This window comes from Nycticebus coucang, chromosome 15 (genome assembly GCF_027406575.1).
Source record: "Nycticebus coucang isolate mNycCou1 chromosome 15, mNycCou1.pri, whole genome shotgun sequence".
Taxonomy (NCBI): Eukaryota; Metazoa; Chordata; class Mammalia; order Primates; family Lorisidae; genus Nycticebus; species Nycticebus coucang.
In genome coordinates this window covers 40862142-40887084 of record NC_069794.1, presented here as the reverse complement: position 1 = coordinate 40887084, position 24943 = coordinate 40862142, and the positions used below count along the sequence as shown (strand labels likewise).

At 35.6% G+C, this 24943-nt stretch overlaps 1 protein-coding gene and 1 pseudogene across 1 annotated transcript in view; both read right to left on the bottom strand.

Moving 5' to 3' along the window:
- KLHL1 (kelch like family member 1) overlaps positions 1-24943 on the bottom strand; it is a 326246-nt gene that overhangs the window by 232017 nt on the left and 69286 nt on the right. The gene's annotated exons all lie outside the window — the stretch shown is intronic.
- On the bottom strand, positions 8025-8379 carry LOC128566889 (transmembrane protein 230-like; annotated as a pseudogene).

The following is a 24943-nucleotide window of genomic DNA, read 5'->3' as shown; positions in this document are numbered from 1 at the left end:
ATAAAAAGAGCATTTGTGTATAGCACATAAAGAAATCACATATGCAAATGTGTGGGAAAATAACTAAAAATCATAGAAGGAAAACATATCAAAATTACAAAAGCCAAATACAGCATATCTACAGCAAAAAGCATGCTGAAAGAGGAAAAGGTGAAAGCATTCTCCTGAATAACTGAAGTAAGGAAAGGGTATCTACTCTCACCACTTCGACATATCTCTAGAAGTTGTAGCCAGAGCAATCAGACAAGAAAAAATATAGGGTGTCCATATCAGGAAGGAGGAGGTCAAACTATTGCTCTCTTTTGATGATATGATCCTGCGTCTAGAAAACAGCAAAGATTCCATCAAAAGACTCCTGGAAGTTATAAATAAATCCACCAAAAGCTCAGGTTACAAAATCAAGGTACACAAATGAGTAGCATTCCTATACACCAATAATAGGAAAGCTGAGAGTCAAATCAAAGTCTCATTTCACTAACATTCACAATAGGCACACAAAAAGCAAAATGCCTAGGAATATACTCAACCAGGGAGGTGAAATATCGCTACAAAGACAATGATGAAGCATGGAGGAAAGAAATCACAGAGGACCCAAACAAATGGAAAAACCTGTCATTGTCATGGATGTATAGAATAAAAAATGTTAAAATGTTCATGAAACCCAAAGTTATCTATAGATTCAATGGAATTCCCATATAATATTCCATAGATATGGAAAAAACATTCTTTATTTCATTTGGAAACATAAAAGAGATCAAATAGAAAAAAATAATCTTAAAAAGAACAAATCTGGGAGCATCACATTACCAGACTTTAAACTGTACTACAGTGCTCTAGTAACCAAAACTGCATGGTATTAGCACACAAAAAGACACATTTACCAATAGAACAGAATAGATAACCCAACTATGAAGCATCCACATGGCCAACTGATTTTTGACAAAACAACCCAAATATACACTGGGAAAAAGAAGCCTTATTCAATAAATGGTCTGGAACATTTAGATAGCCACATGTAGCATGAAACAGGAAACTATCTCTCACCAATCTCAAAAAGTAATTCAAAATGGATAAAAGTATTAAATGCAAGACATGGAACAACAAAGCTTCTAGAGGAAATGTAGGGAAAACTTTTCTAGATATCAGCCTAAGCAAAGAATTCATGAAGAAAACCCCAATGTCAATCACAGCAACAACAAAAACAAATACATGAGATCTGATTAAGTGAAAATCTTGTGCATAACTAAGGAAACAATTAAAGGAGCAAATAGATAACCTATGAAATGGGAGAAAATATTTGCAAGCTGTGGATCAAATAAAAAGCTAATCACCAGAGTTTACGAAGTACTCAAGTAAATAGGCAAGAGAAAAACAAACCATCTCATTAAAAAATGGACAAAAGTCATGAACACAAATTTTTCAAAAAAAATATAGACAAATGTCCAATAGACATATGAAAAATGTTCAGTGATGCTAACCATCAGGAAAATCCATATTAAAACCAGAGATGCTAACTATCAGGAAAATCAAAATTAAAACCAGAATCACCTTATCATTTCTAGAATGACATTTATTCTAAAAAAAAATCTTAAAACAAGAGATACTGAGTGTGGATGCAGAGAGAAAAGAATACTTATACACTATTGGTGTGAATCCAAATTAGAACAATCTCTATGAATATCAATATGAAGATTTCCCAAAGAACTAAAAGTAGACCTACCATTTGATCCAGCAATCCCACTACTAGATATCTACTCAAAAGAAAGGATGACACCTGCGCTCAAATGTTTATTGCAGCACAATTCACAATTGTAAAAATGTGGAATCAAATCAAGTTCCCAACAATTCATAAGTGTATTAATAAAATATGGTATTATGTATACCATGGAATACTATGCAATCATTAAGAAGGATGAACTAAAGCCTTTCACAAAAATTTTAATGGACCTGGAGACCGTTCTCTTAAGGGAAGCATCTCAAGAATATAAAAACAACACCACATGTACTCACTATTAAATTGGAACTAACAGATAAAAGCAGACTGTGCACAGAAAAAACAAAACTCAGTGAAAATCAAACAGGGAGAAGAGGAAAAAAAGAAAGGGTCTAAAATCTACTTGATGGATACAATTAACACTACTTGGTGATGGGAATATCATCACCCAAGTAGTACTAAGCTGTGACTTTAGCAGTACAAACGTCATCCATGTAACCAAAATGATCCACGTAACCAAAAACATTTTTATCCCCTTAATATTTTGAAAAATTTTTGTGTTACATGTATTATATACTATAAAGGAATTCAACCTGACAGTCTTCACACTGAGTAGGTAGAGGAGGAGGAAGGGCTGGTTTTGCTGTCTAAGGGGTGACGTAAGTAGAAGAAAATCTGCTTATAGGTTGAGCTCACATAGTTCAAACCCTCAGTACTCAACCGTCAACTGTTAGGACCATGTTTCCTGAAGATGGGGAGACAAAGCCCACACAACCCCATCAATCAATGGTCAAGTGACATGAACAGAACCTTTTCCCACGAAGACAGACAAATGGCAAAAAAAAAAAAAAAAAAAAAAATGAAAAAAATGCTCACCATACCTAATCATTAGAGAAATGCAAACCAAAACCATTTTGAGATATCATCTAACACCAGAGACAATAGCCCACATCACAAGATCCCAAAGCTGCAGAGGCTGGCGTGGGCATGGAGAGAGGGGTACACTGTTGGTAGGACTGCAAACTAGTACAGCCTCTATGGAAAGAAGTATGGAGAATCCTCAAAAAACTAAATGTAGACCTCCCATTTCATCTTGTAATCCCATTATTAGGTATGTAGTAATGTAATCTAATCATATGTACACTCATATTAATCTGGAATTTAAAAAATTAATGGATAAAAAGTGCATTACATATATAAATTATTTGACTTATATCTGCACATGTGTACCTTAAATTTCATTGATATGAGACTTGTGACTCTTGAGAGTCAGCAACATGAAGATTACTTATTACTAATTACTACAACATAGAAATGCTGAGTATTGGGCACCATCTCAGACCTACTGAATCAAGCCCTCCCAGAGATTCTGATGCATGCTCAAGTTTGAAAGTCACTGACACAGGATCTTAGTTTGTGCCCTGGCCAGAAACTTTGGGATCTACTCAAATACTTCATTTTCCTAAGTTATTATTAATTTATATATTATTTCATAATTAAAAATCTCTGTTATCATTGTTTTTTCTAATATTCTATTCATAGTTTAATTCAGAACACATTTATTGAGTACCTACTTGTTGCTCTTATATTCTGGAACTAAAAGAGATAAAAATGAGGTTGTGACAATGTCTTTAAGAATTCAGAGCAACTAGTTATTTGAAAGACACAAATTGTAAATAAAAGAACTGATAAACACTATAACAATAACATGCAAATGGCAAAAGAAGTGGAATCACCTGAATCTATATAGTAATTGTAAAAATAGAAGGAAGGCTTCCTGGAAGAACATATGTTTTAGCCAAGACTTAGAAGATTGGCAGATGGTTAGTGTTATTGCAATCCATACTTTATAGATGAGGAGAATTTTTACTTAATGTACAAAGGCAAAATAAATAAAAAAATCCTTGAAACAATACAACTGGAAAACTAGGCTGGAATTGAAGTCAAGACTTCAGGAATAGACTAGTCTCTTTTCCCTCTTGTCTCACTTAATTACTCCAAAAGGTAAGGAAACTGGAAAAGAAACATCACTAGTGAAAGACAGGGGCAAGGATAACATTTAGATTTTCTCCTTATGCTAATTTTCCCCTTATGCGAATTATCCTTTGATGTTATTAGTAAACTGCAGGACAACTCTCAAAGCAACAGGTGAAAAAGAAGAGCATGTTAATATAAACAGCAACTTTTTAATCTTTAAATATTCTATGAAGGAAAAGAAAAAAGAAAAAAAAAGCACACCTTAGAGTTTCAGTAACTTGTCTAACTTTTTTAACACACATTTATTAGTAAATTGTGCCAGATAAAATTTAACTCTCAGGAGTGGGCCTAACATTTTTTTCTTTTTTTATTGTTGAGGATTCATTGAGGGTACAAGAAACCAGATTACACTGATTGCATTTGTTAGGTAAAATCCCTCTTACAATCGTGTCTTGCCCCCAAACATTTTTTTTTTTTTTTTTGTCAAGACAGAGTTCTACCCTATGCCCTGAGCAGAGGGCAATGGCATCGTAGCTCACTGCAACCTCAGACTCGACCTGTGGGCATCCTGCTGCCTCAGCCTCTGAAGCCGCTGGGATTACAGGTGCTCTCCACAGCGCCTGGCTGGGTTTTTCCATTTTTTTGACATGAGTCGGGGTCTCACTTTCGCTCAGACAAGCCTCGAACTCCTGAGCTCAAGCAATCCTCCCTCCTCAGCCTCCCACAGTGCTGGGATTACAGGTGTGAGCCACCGCGCCCGGCTGCCCCCAAACATTTTTAATAGCAACTAACTCAGCTTATTTGCCTGTATATTTTCAATCTTATATTTAGTGAATGTACTATCCCTATCTTTCAAAAGATTGATTTGGAGAATAAAAACTTTTCAAAGATGTTTAAGGTCTGTTCTTGTTTGTTTGTTTGTTTTTTCCCCGTCTGTCTCCCACAGCAACCTAGGACACATTCATTTTCTTCCTTGTCTGTACCTTGCTCTGTGCCATGGAAGGAGCCCGATGCATGAGCACACAGCCTCCTGCATTACCTCGTATCATTCCTTCCTAGCCTTCTTGATTTTGCTTTTTAACCAATGAAAAATATAAAGCAATACAACTGAAGGACAAGCAAAAGGTTAGTGAATTATTTTTGTAATTTCCTTCCTTATGTTACTTTACCTCTACATATTCCTCCAAGAGTCAGTACTTCCCAAAGATATATTCCATGTTATCTTGTTGACATTGGACTCCAGTTATTTTTCTTCCTTGTTGCTTCAGGTGTAAGGGTTGTAATGGCTTCTCACTTTCTATTCTGGATGATCTATTATTTCATTTATTCCCCTGTTACTGCCGATACCTAGGCAAATCGTATCTTCATGAAATGCATTCATTTAAAAAATCCAGTAGATATCCACCATGATGCTGCTTGCAGACCCAGCAGGGTATTTAGGTGGCAGTGATTGTGAACTAGGTCACACATCCACAGTTCCCAAGCTCCTGGATGGACAACTGATCACGCATGAAAAGGGAGATCTCATTGTGAGCCTGTAACACTGTTATTCTCTTGTGTCTCTCCATTTTCCTGTTGTTTTCACAGTGCATGCAGGTGACAAGGGATACTCCTGTGGAGGGATAGACTGGTCCCCAGGTTGCTGCTGGAATTTCACGTGGGGACAGGGTGAGTGCCTCTCCCCAGTGGCAGTGGGTACAGGCTGTGCTGGTTTGCTCTCACATGGGTCCTCCGGCACAGCAGTAGCCTCAGCAGCTGGGCGAGTTATCTGGGCAGCAGCAACAGCAGAGGAAGATCATCAAGTCAGTCGGCTGCACCTGGATTTTCCAGTGGTGGCAGTGGTGGCTGGGTAGGGCCATGTCCCATTTGGCCAAACAAGTCACCCTAATTCCCCTTTGCTTTCAGTGTCTCCTGTCACTTCTCTGTTGATGCCCAATGCTCTATCTTAGACAATCCATCTGAAGGTGTGAATATCTACTCACCAACTGTTATCCTCTCCATAAGAGTAATGTGTGTTCCTGCTTCTAGTCCTCCATCTTGGTTTCACCCAAAAGCCTATATTTAAATACATATAGATGCACAATCACAAGAGAAAAAATGAATACAAACAGAGATACTCACGTCTCTGAATGGAAAGGTTTAATTATATTGGCATAGATTGAAAAAATTCCAGGATATTTTATTTTAAAATTGAACTGATCTATCTTCCTCTCTCCCTCCCTTCCTTCCTTCTTGGCTGGACTACAGTGACATGGGGGATCAGCCTAACTCACAGCAACTTCAAACTCCTGGGTTCAAGTGGTCTTCCTGCCTCAGCCTCCAGAATAACTACAGGCACCTCACATAATTCCTGGCTAATATTTCTACTTTTAATTCAAATTGAAAGAGGGATCTTGCTTTTTCTCAGGATAGACTCAAACTCCTGAATGGAAGGGATCCTCCTGTTTCTCAGAGTGCTAGGATTACAAGTGTGAGTCACTGTGCCCTGCCCTGATTTTCATGTTTATTTGAAATTAGTCAAGGCAATTTTGATAAAGCAGAATAAAAGGACCCACACATAACTAGACATTAAAAAATATTTCAATAGCTAAACAAATCAGGAGAATAGAGAAATGAGTGATTGAAATATAAAATAGAGGAATCTAATCATAAGTTGGCTGTTCAAATAAATGACAAGCTTTATCTTGGCAAAGCAGGTAGTGCCGGGTGCACTTTCCCACTGTAAACATATAGAAACCTGAACCAAATATTTGAGATAACTGTTTTCAGGCATTATATTATGGCTAGCACGGGGCTTTAATATCTTTTTAGAGGGAAAACATATGAGATAAACTGGACTTTACCTCTGTCCGGAGGCAATATCCCAGGGACGGCAAAGGAAAATGAAGTCCAAGCAGAACACTTCTATCCTATTAAGCTGGGAATGCTGAAATTGGAGTCTGTGCTTAAAGCAGTAAAGTTTAAAGTTTAAAAGAAGCAAAACATATGAAACAGTGTACTGGAAGGAAGAGGCTTATGCAGAGTTCAAGGAAGGATGTTTTCTAGAGCTGCGTGGAGTAATTAATTCCCGACAAACTCTTGGCCAAGTATTGGGGTGCGGTATGCGCATAGTGCAACTTCATGAGGTCAAGTGCAGTACGGCTGTTAAGGGATTGACATAAGAGCAGAGATCCCTGCAGGCCCATGGTGCTAGAAGACATTGACATTAGAGTTGGTTCCACCAGGGTGGGAGAATTTATAATACCTGGCATTCTACTGAGATACAAGAAAGATATATCTAAACAAGAAGAACACAAAATAGAATAAGACCTGATCTACATCCACCCTGACAAAGCCTAAAGTCAGTCTTCAATGATATCAAAACAGGCTAGCAGTAAAATAATTCAGGACAGAACAAATTCAGCATTCTTTTATGATTTAGATTTCAACATTTTAATTTCTTTTTTGTATAAGTCACTTTTTGCAAGGTAAGCTACAGAACCAGCCTGAGGCAATCTAGTGCTCTAGGGATCTAGAACTGCCATCTTCAGCAGAACGACATTGTAATACAAGATGCTGGCAATAGGGTTGTAAATTCTAAATAATAATGCTTATCTACATTTTTTTCTTTAGGAAACAGCCAAAGGTTCAGTCTTTAAAGGTGTGATATACGAAATACCTTGATCTAAAAAGGATACAATGACCCAAATTATATATTGCCTATTGGCAATACAGAACAGAGCTGGTCAAGGATTGGTAAACAAAAAAATGTTCAGATTTTGAAAACATGCTCTGCACTTTAAAAAATTCCCAGTTGCTGTCAATAAGAAAGCTGTCAATAAAAAGAAAGTAAAACATATTACAGATGCTTGATTTACCGAGTTCTTCCACTAGGGCATTAAAGTAGAGATAAGTGTGGTGGATATGATGCTTAGATATTTTAAATATAAATTACTTAGTAATAAGAAATTAGATATATTGCATTTTTCCATTTGCTCCAAAACCAAATTTACAATGAAGACTATTTAAAAGAAACACACAACTCTAAAGATGTTGTTGGTGATAGTACTTTTCACTACAAAATCACCTCCCTTTTCCCCAGATAATTAATATGGCCATTGTTCCATGATACACATTCCTGTGGAAAAACTTGTTAGTAGTTGAAAAACAGAACATGTCCTAATTAGCTAATCGATAAGCTCAGTCTTTGGGATGGACCCATAAAATCTGGTCATTGTTTTGTTAAACATCACAAACTTTGAAACCCATTAGCCCCCAGCTATAGTTTCTCTGCAGTATTTCCAAACTAGGTGTAGATCTATTGTGAAGTCTCTCCTCAAGGGTGAGGTGGGTGTTAGTCATCAAAGTCTGGAAAGTCATCGTAGAACTAACCCAGGTAGCCTTTGAATGCATAGCAGGCAATGCACAGGTGGTAAACTCTGGGAAGGAATAACAGAGTCCAAATAATTAGGACTGAATGACTCCGTTTGCCCCCTTACTAATGTAGCCGGACATCTGGAGGGAGTCTATGATAATGAGAAAGGCGCCAAAAACAGCACAGTGGCAAGTGCAATGGCCTTGTAAATAATTTTAGGAGGGCTTTCCTTAAACTCAGGGTCAAAGTAGCTATCATCTGTGCTGGAGAGTCTTAAGTATTTCACTTTACCACTTGGGATTCCAGTAGCCAGGTTGGTATGGGAAGGCATCATAACACACTGCCACAGCTATAGTCAGAGGACTGCTTGCTGCCCAGGCATGAGAGCTCACCCAGAGTTGATGGTGGACTGGTGGAGGTTGCCTGGCATGGCCTATGTGGCTGCCAACCAGTCCCCCAAGCATGGACTAGGATGCCAGAAGTCAAAATTTAGCACTTTAGAAAAGAGATCAATATAATTTATACTCCTTATTACATAACATCAATGTTCATCATGCAACTAAAAATTACTAGATGTGCAAAGAAGAAAATAGCATGACAAATTAAAAAAAAAAAAAGCAACTAATAGAGAAACACTCTAAAATGATCCAGATATTTGAATAGCAGACGAGGCCTTTAAAGAATTATTACCATGTGCAAGGAATCAAAGATAATTAGGGTCTTAATGCATGAATAGTTTAGGACAATAAAATGTAAAACTAAAACTGAAAGCACACATCTAAAATAAGAAATTCAGTGATATATTGATTTGTGTTGGTAGAAGATTAGTATAGACAGAAAAAAAAAGTCAATGAAAAACAGGAAATAAATATTGAAAAATTAACAAAGCCTGAATGGCTTGTGGGAAAGTAGCAAGTGACCTACCATGCTATAATTGGTGTCCCACGAGGCAATGTGAAAGAGAATTGCTATGTAGTATACATCTAAATATCTATGGGTATACATCTAAATATAACATTGGACTCTAAGAAAGACAAATACAACATTCCCCCAATTAGGTGCATCAACTAGATGACAAAGAAGGAATTTCAATAAATTATCTTGGCATGACTCCCTTTACATTAAAAATAACTGAAGTTGCAACCTGATATAAGCTTCAAATATGCTAAAGTGGTAAGTATAAATGTCCAAGTACTAACTAGTAGAAGAAAAATCACTTTATGGGGGCAAGACATGATTGCAAGAGGGACTTTATCTAACCCTTATTGTACCCTCAATGAATCCCCAACAATAATAATAAAAAAAAAAAACTTCAAAAAAAAAAATCAGTGAGAATGGAGATACCCTTTAAATAATTGAAGTGGAATGTGTTCTTAAGCAACTCACAAATTACAGATATCCAAAGGAAAAAGAACAACACATATAGTTTAGTTGTGGTTATGAAAGAAAATACCATACCATTCAGTTCTAGATATACTGCAGGAAAAACTATTTAATTTCTGTACAAAGGAATAATACCTAGATTTTATAAAACACTTTAAAGTAACAAAAAATATAAAGAAAAATTAAAAAAATGAAAATAAGTGACAGATGTTTTCATTCAATTCAAAACAACAAGGAAAGAAAAAGAAATATTAGAATATGCTCAAACAGAAATAGTAATTATGAATATACAAATGATAAATATTTTTGCCCTTAATACTATAAACACTTTAAAGAATGGATAACTGAATAATATTCAAACTGTTTTTGAAACAAGATGAGAAATTTCTTTGATGAGTAAGGTAATTAATTAAATTTCATGGAAAATAATAAGAGTTAGAGAAAAGAAGATGGTACAGTATTTCAGATAAGAGAAAACAATCAGATCCCTAATATACTTGCAAAGGTATGTCAAAATTAGAGGATAAAAATATTTTAATGACATATTAAAAAAATTAAATTTAAATTTTAAATGAAGAAATGAGTTGTGCATCATGAAATTCATATTCATGAATTCGTATTTGCATTATGAATTCAACATAGAGAGATAATTCATTTGGAAATCCCCATATTTACAATGCCACATTTACTATTTTCCTTTAGAGATCTTTGTAATGCTTCAAAGATGAGTTTAACTTTGTTTCCCTAAGTGCATTTATATTTGAAATAATATTTAATTTGCACTGTATCTGTTTATTTTTCAGAGATAAAGGTGGCACATAGGACAATCCCTATCAATATTTCAAGGAACTGTACACACATAACACTAGAAAAAGCTGTGTATAAGCATTTAACCATTAAAAAGCAGAGGAGTGAGGTAATTACATCTAGGGAGTAGAAGAGAAAGACATTGCAGAGAGACATATTGTGAGACTATCATGGTAACCAAGGGAAGAGATGATACAAAACTGAATCATATCAGATTTTATATAGACACTGTTAAGACAATGGATATGGACTCAAGAGTTATAATGGGAGTAAAGTCTTCAAAACCTGGCCAATGCATGTTTATCTGAACCTATCATTAGGTGTTAAATCACATACAATTGCTCCTATGTATGGTTACTTGTTTGTTTGTACTGGTTATTACTTTTATCTAGGGCCTAATGTTTCATTCATATGAGGACATACACTTGTGATTCATAGCTAGCTTTCATGCCTAGGGCCTTATCTTCAGAGTCACAGATTTTTCTGTCATCCTATAGACGTGAATGTGTCACTATGCCCATATATGGTACACTCATGTGCATGGTTGGCTATGCACCCAAATAAACATGTTTATAGCCATCTGAAATACACATTAAAATCTACAGTGCACAGAAAGAGCAGTAATTTATCCTTATAACTCTCCCATCCATAATTGCATGGTTGTCAGTTTAGACTAAGAATTATTCTCCTGACACCACCTTCCTCTTTTCTCTTACTTAAATGCTACTAATAATTATTTAACTTTTTTTAGTGAGTTGAAGATAAAAATTTATCAAGTATTTGAATTGCAGTGAATATATATATGTATATATACACACAAAAAAAGATAGCAATTCAATTATTCATCAGTATGAGTCTGCCCTTGTGATGACATCAAATTAATTAATTTTGATTGATTTAGAAAATTATATACCTGTAGTAGAAAGCAAACTCAAAATTGGAACAAAAATATTATGATCCCTCTTACTACATAATGAACTTACTCCTCTTTCCTTCTGGATTTTAAATTTGATATTTTTTCTCCCCTGCTGTTGTGAGAGTAATTTGTCTTCATTATCTTAAATCTTTCAGCAATTTTTAAAATTTCAGATTACTATAAGGCTACATATAATTAGGGTACATTCAGTATCTATTTTTGATAAGATCACTTAAGAAAATAGGCATAGATGGGACATTTCTCAAACTGAAGGTATCTATGACAAACACTCAGCCAACATCATACTGGATGAACTAAAACTGAAAGCATTTTCACTTAGAACTGGAACCTGGTAAGTTTGCCCACTATCACCACCACTGTTCAACACAGGGCTGGAAGTTCTAGCCTATGCAATAAGGCAAGAGAAGGATATCAGGTATTCTAATGGGGACAGAGGTCAAACTTTCACTCCCTGCTGATGATATGATCTTATACTTGAAATTGTTAATGACAAGAGACAAAGAAGAGGCTTCAAAAAGGAAGGGAGAAAAGCCTACCCTGTTGAATAAGGACATCTGGAGGGCTCACAGAAACCAGTTAGATCATCTCTCAGTGATTCTCACTAAAAATGGGGGAAAACTGTGGGTTTGAGGTAACATAGGTAATCAACGGCCAATAGAAAAGGACAAAGGTAATTGGAGAGGCACAGAGACCAATGAAAGAGTCACAAACAATTTCAAACAGGAATAAAGAAGATATTTATATCTTGACACTGCCTAGTGTGTCTCTCTCTTCTCACTCACGAGAGGGACCCACTTCTAAATCTCTTTGGAAGTGCTCTTAGTTTTCTCTTTTTATTTCCTTTTATTTTATTTTTGACACAGAATCTCAAGCTGTCACCCTGGGTAGAGTGCTGTGCTGTCACAGCTCACAGCAACTTCCAACTCTTGGGCTTAAGCAATTCTCCTGCCTCAGCCTCCCAAGTAGCTGGGACTACAGGTACCTGCCATGATGCCCAGCTATTTTTTTTTTGTTATAGTTGTCACTGTTGTTTTAACAGGACTGGGCCAAGTTCAAACCCACCAGCCCTGGTGCATGTGGCCGGCGCTCCACCCACTGAACTACAGGCACTGCCCTCTCTGTTTTTAAATGATACTTCTTCCTACAAGTAACTTCTTTATGTGAAGTTACTTTCACTTTCTATGCACACTGCCCTTGTTGCTCCAGTTTTGCTTTAGGTTTCTACATACTTTCTCTTTCTATTCATGTGTGTCTCAGTTAAAGTGTCTAGTTTCACTGAGTAATTGAATAGGCAACTGAGTTCTGAAAACCTGGACCCTGGCTGTCAACAGTTATTAATGTTCATGATCATCTATTACTTTTTTTAGAAGTAAAGATGAGATTATAACATCCATTGCTTTTCTTAAATTTACAATATTTTATGGACTTTAAAAAATCCTATTTATTTATAAATAAAGCATGTGGATTACTAAATAATGAAAATAAAATGAGTAAAAAAATATATACAAGTCATAACTTTGGTCATTAAAATGTCTTATGAGAAGAGAGACAAATAAACCAAGGACAATAGTGTCACAGTGCTTTGAATAAGGCATATATAGAGCTATGAGGTTATAAATATGGAATATAATTCAACAAAGTTTGCCTGCACACGAGGGTCAGAGGATATCAATCAAAGCTTTCTGGAGAAGAATTTTTTTAGAGACAGAGTCTCAGTTTATCCCTCTCGGTAGAGTGCTGTGGCGTCACAGCTCATAGCAACCTCCAACTCCTGGGCTTGAGCAATTCTCTTGCCTCAGCCTCCTGAGTAACTAGGACTACAGACACCTGCCACAACCCCCAGATATTTTGTTGTTGTTGTTGTTGTTGCAGTTTGGCCAGGGCTAGTTTTGAACCTGCCACCCTCGGTATATGGGGCCAGCACCCTACCCACTGAGACACAGGCACTGCCCATCTAAAGAAGAATATTTTTAAATTATGTTCTAAGAAACCACTATGAGTTGCATAGGTAAAGGGCAGGAGAAAGACATGCTTCTTAATAAGAACAGCATATTTAAAAGCTTAAGTTGTATTCAGGAAACCCAAAGTATTTCACTATGGGCTACTTCAAATTGTTGGGTAGGAAGTCAGAATTGTAAAGTGGTGAAAAGTTGAAAGACGGGCTCTGATACTTAATGGCTATGTAAATGTGGTCATGTAACCTTCTTTACGTGAGCTTCAATTTTCTCATCTGCAGTGTAAAACCAATATGTACATTTCATTGCTGTTCATTCACTTATTTCATGCATTCATTTATTCAACAAATACATATTAAATGTTATTTTAGGTCATGAATATTTGTTCAACAAATCTGGAGCCACACTAGTAAACCAAAGGCAAAGATCCTGTTCTCATGTAACTTATTTTTGAGCTGAAAAGGAGACATAAAAAATAATCCAAGTTGTAAAAAATGCTGAATAATAGAATAAAATTAGGTAAAAAGAAAATTGCATCATTGTATGATAAAGTGACATTTTGAGTGCAAACAAAAGAAATAAGGAAGGAAGGAACATGTATATCTCTAAGGAGAGTTACAAGAAGGAAAAAAGGAAGACAGGACAAAACAAGGGAGCCAGTGTGGCTGGAGTAGAACAAGAAGAAAGAATATGGTAGTAGATAAAGTCAGAAAAATAACAGGCATCTTGATACTGCAAGGTAGGCTTAGTGAAAAACTTTTGGATTTTATTCCATGTGAGATGGAAATATAGTAAATTGTGTTCTGGAAGGATCACTGCCTTTTCTGTGTAGAATAGGGTATGACTTAGACAAAGTGAAATGAACAATTAGGAGCCTAACACAAGAGAATGCTATAAGTAATGATGGTGATTTGAAATTAAATGGGACATTTTCCAAAGGTAATACTTAGAGAAGGTGCTTTCACCTATGAACTATAAGAGAAAGAGGTGAAAAGAGGAATCCAGAATTATTCAAAAGTTTTTGAATTTAGCAACTTGGAGAATTAATTTGACACATAAAGATGGAGAGAAGACAGGAGGAGCAGATATAAACAAGAGTCGGGTTGCAGGAGAAACCCAAGTGGAGTGGTTTTTTGGCTAATGGGTGGACATTCTTGAATTCTTTAGTTCTGGGGCAAGTTCAGAGTTCGAGTAATAAATTGAGGTACCACCATGTTTAATGGCAGTATTTAAGCTGTCAGTTTTAAATGCCATTTGGTCAGATCACATAATTGACTACATGTAGCAAAAGTGAAATGTCCAGAGACATTTGACTTCACTGACAAATGAAGCAAAGAAGAACTCGGCAGTAAGAAATGACGGAAACTACGCAGGACTGGCATCTCAAATACCAAACCAGGAAAGCCTGAAGCAGTAACCTGCATTAAATCTTTTGATACATCCATTAAAACAAGAAAAGCAACATGACGAGGGAATCTATCAATACAGACATTATATGGAAAATAAAAGCATAATTAATATAGACTATATTTTAATACATCTGGACCAGATACTAACTCATTTTGAGTATTTACACTCTTCCCTTATTTTCTTTTTCTCCCCCTAGCTAATATATTTTCCATTCTTTCCCTGAAGTGCTTTATTTTCCTTTTTATTCTTATTTCGGTAAATAAGAAAGAATGAAAAGAATTCAGGAGCTAGATTTTCTCCATTGGCTATCAACATTGGCTACTTTTTTCAAAAGACGAATTGATCCCTGCTCCTTTATAGTATGGCTCTGAAAGTAACTGTACTGACATTACTTTTACAGGTGAAAAAGCCCACTGAAGAGGAAAAACCAGGTAGATGATACTGTTATATTTCTGTTTAGGAAAACAAAATTATTAGGAAAGTTTACGGTTAGAAGTCAGCTTTGCCTGACTTGGTGCCCATAGCACAGTGGTTACAGCGCCGGACACCTGCACCAAAGGCGGCAGGTTCAAACCCAGCCTGAGCTAGCTAAACAACAACTGCAGTAAGAAAATAGCCGGGCGTTGTGGCGGGTGCCTGTAGTGCCAGCTACTTGGGAGGCTGAGGCAAAAGAATTGCTTATGCCCAAGAGTTTGAGGTTTCTGTGAGCTATGATGCCATAGAGAGCTATGGCACTCTACCCAGGGTGACATAGTGAGACTCTGTCTCAAAAAAGAAAGGAAAAGAATCAGCTCTTTCTATTCAAAATATTTGTTACTCTATTGAGGCAATTTTCAGTGGAATTTTATGATTTCTTATAACTTCAAATTTTCTCACAGCATTCTCCACAGGCTGCTTATACTGTTCAGAAACCCAGAGAACAATTATTTGTTCTCAATAAGCATATAATATGTGACGTATGTATGGACTCATTGCAAATTTACTAATAATGAGTCCAAACTAAATTTTAAAAATTCTATTAAACTTGAAAATTTCATACACAGCCACGTTTTTCAGGCAAAATGAATGGCTGTTTCCTTTTTTCATGTTTTGTTTTCTTTTTCACTTAATTGCACTACTTTGCATAATTTCCCACATTTTCTGTGCCCATTTAGGAGCAAAAAGTTTGCATCATTTGGCATTTGTCTTCTTTCTCATCATTTTACATTTTATTATTGTTGGCAGTCGTTAAAGGGGAAGAGAAAGTCTCAAAGATGCTATTTGAATGTTAATGTCCTTTACTAAATTTGTGGTTATGCTAAGAACTCATAAAGCTTCAAAAAACACACTCCATACCGCAACGTTCTTATTTCTAACTTAAATCTATTTCTCATTTACCCTTTTTATTCTATATTTTGAATATCATTTTCACATAAATTTTCATGTGTCATTTATAGTTATCTTCCATGAAGAACTCTGGACTAGATAAAACATTTATAAATATCAGGAAATAATGGCCAACTAAACGAATTTGGAAGGAAATAAATAGAAATTCACAGTATTAAGAGGAAATACAAATAGGCAAACACATATAAAAGCAAAGTATACTTCAAAGTGTAGTGCTAAAAGCAATACTCAACTTTAATACTGTCAAAAATGGTTTTTACAAAAGAGGAAAAGGGAAATGGGAAGAACCCATCAGCAAACACCAATTATGATGATGTATTATATTGTTTCTCTGGCTGACTGTAGGGAATTTTTTCTAAACTTCTTTTAATTACTCCAGATAATAGAAAAAGCTTCCAGATTTCATCACATGTTTCTTGTTTTATTGGTAACTTGGAGAGACGGCAAGATGGTAGCTTAACAACAGTGCAGTATTTACATCTTAATTGTACCATGGTGGAAAAATACCACATGAAGTTGAAGGGTTGCTCTGTGTATTTTAAAAGCTTGCAGCTGTTTTTTGGTCTAAATTTTTAAGTTGGTGAATAAAATTAATCGTGTTACTAAGAATCGCTTAATAAAAATTCAGTATTATATTTGCATTTTTAAAAGTGTAAAATATTTTAAAGGTGGTCAAAAAAAACTCCTAGGATGCTTTATTTTAGCTCTAGTGGAGTAGAAGTTTGCTATATCTTATGATGCAGTTTGAGCTAAATTAAAAAACAAATTCCATACCCATAAAATATGGAATTTTGCACATGTTAAAATAAAGATTTCCTAAAGCAAGTCCATTTTAGCACTACTTGTTACAGACAGCAAATACAGTGATTTCAGATGATTGTTTGATGTATGCCCTAAAATTCACAGGCAGAAAAATATACTAACCTCTGTAGAGTAGGGTGCATGTATTTGGTGGCTAAACTAAGCACTGCTGAGAAACAAACTTGAGGAAAGAGAAAATATATTCAATCATATTTCTAAGGGCTTATGCTCCACAAAATAGAATACAAATAAAAAGTATCAACATATAATATAAAACAATAAAATATATATGTATTTTTTAGTTACTATGTGAAGTAACATATTGAATGAGAAAAAGAAATAAAAATCCCGAACAACTGATCAAAATATGAGCAGAAATGGATTAAGTATTTTAGTGTTGTTATTCATTGTTTGTTTAAATAATAGGATATAATCATCTCCAAATACACAGAGTCAATAACCAGCTCCATAAGGAAAATAGAGCGTAAACACTAAATCTAAAATGAATGCACAGCTTTGTCAAAATTCATTCATTTTACGTAGAGATAAAATTCATTGTGTGTTTAAAGAATGTCAGAATACTTTTGGTGTAGTTCACAGTAAGAATTTCAATAAAATCTTTCAGATAGCAGAAACTAGAGGGAAGCAAATATAGAAATGTTATATTTTGCCAGTGGCAGCTAAGAAAACCATCACTGAGGCTGTCAAGTTGAAAGCTAGTGCAGATGATAAGGAAGTAGAAAATAAAGTCTGGGTGTCTGTCATACTTCTCACGCCATCACCCAGGCATACACAATGAGGATCTCCAAGATTCAAAATGTTATTCCAATTGCTATGGGATCTTTACATAATATCAACATACTTAAAGCATTGTGCAGGCTCATAAAAATGGAGTGTATGAACAATGATGATGTGGCTTGTTTATAAGTTTTCACTGAGCTTTGGGACCTGAAATATAGGAGAATTAAAACAGAGAAACAGTCAAAACACATTTGCTTTAGTGGGAAAAATATGCTGATAAAAATGATATGTTAGCTAGTGTTTTCCCTTTAATTGGAGTAGATTTCTACAAGGAATGTGTTTTTGTTGCACAGCATTTGAAACAATTTTAAAAGAACACAGCATTACAACTCATATAGTAATGTTACATGTGTAGTGAACGCTGTACCATTTGCTAAAAAAATTAAGCAAAAACAATTAAGAAAAATGAGCAGAAAATTATTACAGACATTTAGGAAGTGAAAGTAATTTATATTTATGAGAAGTGATTTAAAAATATGAAGATAATTTATTATTGACCTGAAAGTAACAGGTCCTGTACAGACATGTACAGTCATGTGTTGCTTAGCAATGGGGAAATGTTCTGAGATATGCACTGTGAGGTGATTTCATCACTGCAGAAACGTCATACTTGTAGAATACACTCGCAAAAATCTATATGACATAAACTACTATACACCTTTTGCTCCGTATGTTGCCATTCTGAATACTGTAGGCAATAGCAATACAATGGTATTTGTTTATCTAAACATATCTGACCTTAGCAAAGGCAAACACACAGTATTATAATCTTCTGGGGCTACCACTACATCTGCAGTCCATTATTGACTTAAAAAACTGTTATACATCACATGACTGTGTATATCAAAACATAAAAAAAATCATTAGGTTGAAATATTCAGTGTAAGAGTTCACACAGGCATGCCTTCAAATGAATAGTTTGTTAGAAAACCTTACGATTTTTGACTTTTCCATGACAAGAAATCAATGCACAGTCTATAGAAACCATATTTTGAGTACCCATATACCCATTCTCTTTTCCAGTTTCAGTATAGTATTCACAAATTACCTGAGCTGACACTTTATTATAAAATAATAATTATTTTATTAGAAAATAAGTATTATATTAGAAAATAATAATTATTATATTAGAAAATTTTGCCTAATTGTGGGCACATTTGTCATTGTTCTAAGCACATTTAAGGTGGGCAAGGCTTTAAGACAAGCTATAAGCTCTGGTGTTTAGTAGGTTAGGTACATTAAATACATTTCCAATTTAGGATATTTTCTACTTACAATGCATTATAAGTCTAGGAGTATCTGTACCAATTTATATATATATATATATATTATTTAGTTAAAATGCAATTTTACTATAACATAACTGAATATATATGCAGTATATACAGGTGTCCATAAAGTTTGTATGCAATTTAAATTATTAAACTATTTTAAATCACACACAAACTTTATGGGTGCCCTGTATAGTACATTCCTTGAGAAAACACTTTCTCATGGATATTGCATTGTTCCACTTTCATGTTGCTTCTATGTAGTAGTCTCTTAATTTTTAAATACTTTTATGTATTTAAGTTACTTAAATCTTCATTTAAAGATGAATAAAAATGAGATATACAGGGCAGCACCTGTGGCTCAAGGAGTAGGGTGTCAGTCCCACATGCCAGAGGTGGCAGGTTCAAACCTAGCCCTGGCCAAAAACCAAAAAAAAAAAAAAAAAAAAAAAAATGAGATATACAAAGATGAAATGATTTATTGAACATTTTAATGAAAGTATGTCTCAGAGTTAAAACACTTTTATTAAAAAATACAAGGCACACTGACCTTTGTATGAGAAAGATTATCTTCAAAAAGGTAGGTCTGGGGCGGTGCCTGTGGCTCAAGGAGTAGGGTGCCGGCCCCATATAACGGAGGTGGCCGGTTTAAACCCGGCCTCTGCGAAAAACTGCACAAAACAAAAAGAAAAAAACAGTAGCTCTGGTCTAATTCATCTTGTTGCCTAAAAGTGCTATATCACATAGCCCTGGAAAATCTCCACTAGCTCTTAGGGAACCCTAGATATTGATGATGATAACACACATACAGATGTGCACATACTCCATACTACTACTACCCTGTTTCCCCGAAAATAAGACAGTGTCTTATTTTAAGGTGGGCTCCCAAAGATGTGCTAGGTCTTATTTTCAGGGGATGTCTTATTTTTGGGGAAACAAGGTAATATTTCTAGTGCAAAATTCTAGTTGTGGGGCTTTGATGTGTGTCACACTTTATGGGAGCAAGACATGATTGCAAGAGGGAATTTGCCTAACAATTACAATCAATGTAACCTGGCTTATTGTACCCTCAATGAATCCCCAACAATAAAAAAAATAAAAAATAAAAAAAAGCAAAGAAAACATAGTTTAAGTTGTATTATAGAAAACCCACAAAAATCACCCCAAAAATATTTTTAAAAATATGTAGAGCTTAGGTGTAATATCGTCTGGAATCGAGTGCTTTCTGGGTAGGGGTAGGAGATGATTCTAAAAAAGTAGGGTAGGAGCAACAATCAAGTGGCTGAGCCAAGACCTGAACTCAAGACAGTGTGGTTCAGAGTCCGCCCTCTTCAGCACATGTTCCTCCACTCCTTGGGCTAATACATCAGTAAAAACTGTCAGCTATTCCCTCAGACCAAACCAAAAATAATCCCTCGACTAAGCAAACAGAAGGGTGAAATCTGTGGCAATTGGTGCTGACTTGAAAGAGTAACAGGGAAAGAAGAGTTTCCGGTGATTTTGAAGTTCAGGGCTTAATATTATTAGTTGGATTCCTGTGCCACTTAATGAGAGTGGAAGCAAAGGTTGAAGGAACAGATAACAGATAATTCCAAAAATTTAAACAGAAGTCTATATTTAGAAAAAATAGATGTTTGAGTCTCCACGGTATGTAATTAGAATTTGGAACCAATGTTTAGAATTTGTGGACCTCAGAATGTTTTGTAAAGTTAGAAACATAAAGATAATTTAGGGGCATTGATATTAAAGGCATGAATAGATGTTAGAAAGACAGGAGAAAATTAGAAGAGATTATTGTCACTGAAGCAGATGGATGAGAGCATTTCAAAAACATGGAGACATTAGCTAGTTGAATGCTATAGGACATTCATGTAGCATTTCAAAACAAAATGTTCACTGGATTTTTTTTATGCATTGATCACTTAAGAGCAGTTATTTCAGGAGATGTCTCAACCTGAAGTCAGAGTTTAGGAAGTGATGGAATTTAACTGTAGATCATTCATTCAAGAATCTCCAAACATAAATTGCTTTGGGAATGAGCCAGAGAAAAGGACGTAATTTGGAAAAGTTATTTGTCTTGGTATTTTGAGGTAGAAGAAATTTGAAATTTAGGGTGTAAATCCATAGAAGAGAACTGGTGGAAAGGAACCCGTTGGAAGGTCAAAGGGAAAATGGGGTAGGGAGGTGTAGAAGAATTAATAAGAAAGAAGGTGAAACAAAATGTCAGAGGAAGGAGGATCACAGAACCGTGGAAGCCATGAAGAGTTAAGGAAGGCCCCAGACTCAGGGACTCAGCAAAGGAGAGGTGAAAGGAAAGTTGAGCGCCTTCTTGCCAGCTGGACTTACTGCTATGAAATGGCAGGTACTATTTTCTGCTACAGTGGGGGCCTAGACACCAGAGCACTCCATGAAAGAAAAATAGTAACAATTTACATTTATTATCTACTTAGCAGTCAGATGATATACTAAATACTTTACATATATTATCACTTTAATCTTCGCAACTGTTTCGAGAAGTAGGTGCTATTTTACAAATGATGAAATTGAGCAACTGAGAAGTAAACAATTTGCTCAAAGTTACACAATTTTTAATTGATACTGGTGTGAATTCAGCTGATTTGCGTTCACATCTTTAACCATATATTACAATATCTCTTGAATATTAATGTGCTTTAATAATTTAAATGGTGCTAAGATCTAAATGTTTCTTCCTAAAGTTAATGTGATGGAGAGTTAATCTCTAATACAATACTGTTAAAAGATATGGACTTTTGGGAAGTGTTTATGACATGAGAGGTACAACCTCATGAATAAATTCATTCCCTTATAAAGAATTGTGGGAGTGGGGACAATTTGCTCTTCTGTGAGGACACAGAGATCGTCCCTTTTTGCCCTTTGCCTTTGGTCATGTGAAGAGAGAGCAGAATGATCCTCAGCCAACACCACATCATGGTGACCATGTCACCAGGGTGACCATGTCAGTATCTTGATCTTGGACTTCCTGGTCTTCATAAATTCTTCTTTATAAATTGCCCAGTCTCAGATATTCTGTTATTTGTGCCAGTAACACTAAATGATCTAGGATTAATCGAGAGATCTGTTTAAAGAAAACCGAACTTACATCCTAGCTACATCCACAAGTAAACTGAGCCAAAGGCACATCATTGTAGAAGCCCTAACATATAAGATGATATAAGTTTTCCCAGAATGGTTTACTAGGAGAGATTGCTCAAAGAATTACCAGGTTTTTTTTTCTGTCCTTCTTCCTCTGCTTCATGTATTTTATTTTAGTCCTTCAAGACTCACAGCATCATATTTCATTAAAAAGTCTTGCCATCCACCTTTCTTTGCCTGTATATTGGAGTGAAGCATTTTTCTCAACATACTACATCATGCATATAAATCTATCACCACTTGTCAGCTATGCTTTTGTCATCAGCTAACTTGACTTTCTTACTCTGTATCTTGAGACTACCTATCGAGCAGAAGCTGTACCTTCTATCTCTGATTCCAATTGCATAGATAATCCAGGTGCATAAGTGTTTTCATCATAAATCATCTCAATGATTAATTGGAAGTTCTTTTATATATATACTAAAGTGATGATACTAATGTAGTACTAAACTATTGGCTAATTTTTTATATTTGTATTGTGAGATGTATATCTTAATGTTTGTATATATTTTCTCTCTTTAATATATTATTTGTATATATAAGGGATGTCTACAAAGAATCCATGTGCGTTTCTATTTTTCATGTTACATGACTGAATAATTTAGAATAAGTCTCATACATACTTTATTTTTTAGAGCAGTTTTCGATTCATTACAAAAATTGAATGGAAGGTCCAAAGATTTCTTATATATCTCCTGCTTCTCTATTTCCATGGCCACCCCTGTTATAAACATTGCCCACAAGAGTGGTCTATTTGTTGCAATTTATGAAACTAAATTTACATACCATTATCACCTAAAGTTTATAGTTTACATTAAGGTTCACTCTTATTGTTGTGGAGCCTATGGGTTTGGATAAATGTGTAATGAAATATATCCACCATTATTGTATTATATGGAGTAGTTGCACTGCTCTAAAAATCTTCTGTGCTCCTCCTATTTATCCCATACTCCCACTAATGCCTGGCAACCAGTAATATTTTTTTTCATATTGTGCCTAGTCCAGAATATCATACAGTTGGTATCATACAGTATGCATGATTTTCAGATTGGCTTCTTTCACATAGTAATATGCATATAAGTTTCCTCTATGTGTTTTAATGCCTTGATAATTCGTTTCTTGGTAGTGCTGAATAATCAACTGACTGGACATACCACAGTTTATTTGTCCATTCACCTACTAAACAACTTCTTAGCAGCTTTTAACAAAGCTACTATAAAACATCGCTGTGTTGATTTTTAATGTGGATATAAAGGTATTCATTTCTTTTTGTTTGTTTGTTTTTTGTTTTTTGTAGAGACAGAGTTTCACTTTATTGCCCTTGGTAGAGTGCCGTGGCGTCACACAGCTCACAGCAACCTCCAACTCCTGGGCTTAGGTGATTCTTCTGCCTCAGCCTCCCGAGTAGCTGGGACTACAGGTGCCCGCCACAACACCCAGCTATTTTTTTTTTTTTTTTTTTTTAGAGACAGAGTCTCACTGTACCGCCCTCGGGTAGAGTGCCGTGGCCTCACACAGCTCACAGCAACCTCTTAACTCTTGGGCTTACGCGATTCTCTTGCCTCAGCCTCCCGAGCAGCTGGGACTACAGGAGCCCGCCACAACGCCCGGCTATTTTTTTTGTTGCAGTTTGGCCGGGGCTGGGTTTGAACCCGCCACCCTCGGCATATGGGTCCGGCGCCCTACTCACTGAGCCACAGGCGCCGCCCAACACCCGGCTATTTTTTTGTTGCAGTTTCTTTTATGCAAATACCACGGAGCATGATTGCTGGTTCTCATGGTAAGAGGATAGTTTGTTTTGTAAATGTATCAAACTGTCTTCCAAAGTGGTTGTGTCATTTTGTATTCCAATGAGCAGTGAATAAGAGCTCACGTTGCTCCACATTCCAGCCAGAATTTGATGTCGTCAAGGGTCTAGACTTGGCCCGTTCTGGTAGTGACATCTCATTGTTATTAATGTTCATTTCTTTGATGACATATGTCATAGAACATCTTTGTGTTTGCTTCTTTTTCATCTGTACATGTTCATTAATGAGATGTCTATTAAGGTCTTGTACTAGACCGTTTATTGCAGCTCAATTTACAATCGCCAAAATGTGGAACAGCCTAAATGCCCACCAACCCAGGAATGGATTAACAAGCTGTGGTATATGTATACCATGGAATACTATTCAGCTATTAAAAAAAAATGGAGACTTTACGTCCTTTGTATTAACCTGGATTGAAGTGGAAGACATTATTCTTAGTAAAGCATCACAAGAATGGAGAAGCATGAATCCTATGTACTCAATTTTGATATGAGGACAATTAATGACAGTTAAGGTCATGGGGGGGAGGAAAAGCAGAGAGAGTGAAGGAGTGAGAGTCTTGGTGTGTGCCACACCTCCTGGGGGCAAGACATGATTGCAAAGGGGACTTTACCTAACAATTGCAATCAGTGTAACCTGGCTTATTGTACCCTCAATGAATCCCCAACGATAAAATAAAAAAAAAAAAAGGAAAAAAAATAAGTTGTTCATTTTCTCATTGAGCTTGAAGTGTTCTTTGTATATTTTAGATGACTATCTTTTATCAGAAATACTTTGGCATATGTTTTTCTCCAGTCTGTGCCTTTTCATTCCCTTGATTAAGTCTTTTGTAGAACACAAATTTTTAATTTTAATGAAATCCAACTTATCAATTCTTTCTTGAGGGATGATACATTTGATATTGTATCTAAAGAGCTGTAAATCCAAAACTCACCCACATTTTCTCCTATGTTTTCTTCTAAGAGTTTTCTAGTTTTGGACTTCACAAGTTTTGAGTTTCTTGTGAAAGGTAAAAAGATTATGGATTCTGCCTAGGTTTTTTTCTTTTAATTTCACATTAATATGAGGGTACGAATATTTGAGTTACACTGTTTTCATTTCTAAGGCAAAGGCCAAATTGCAGTTGAGCCTTCCACTCAGGAGAGGCACTGAACACCTTCACACT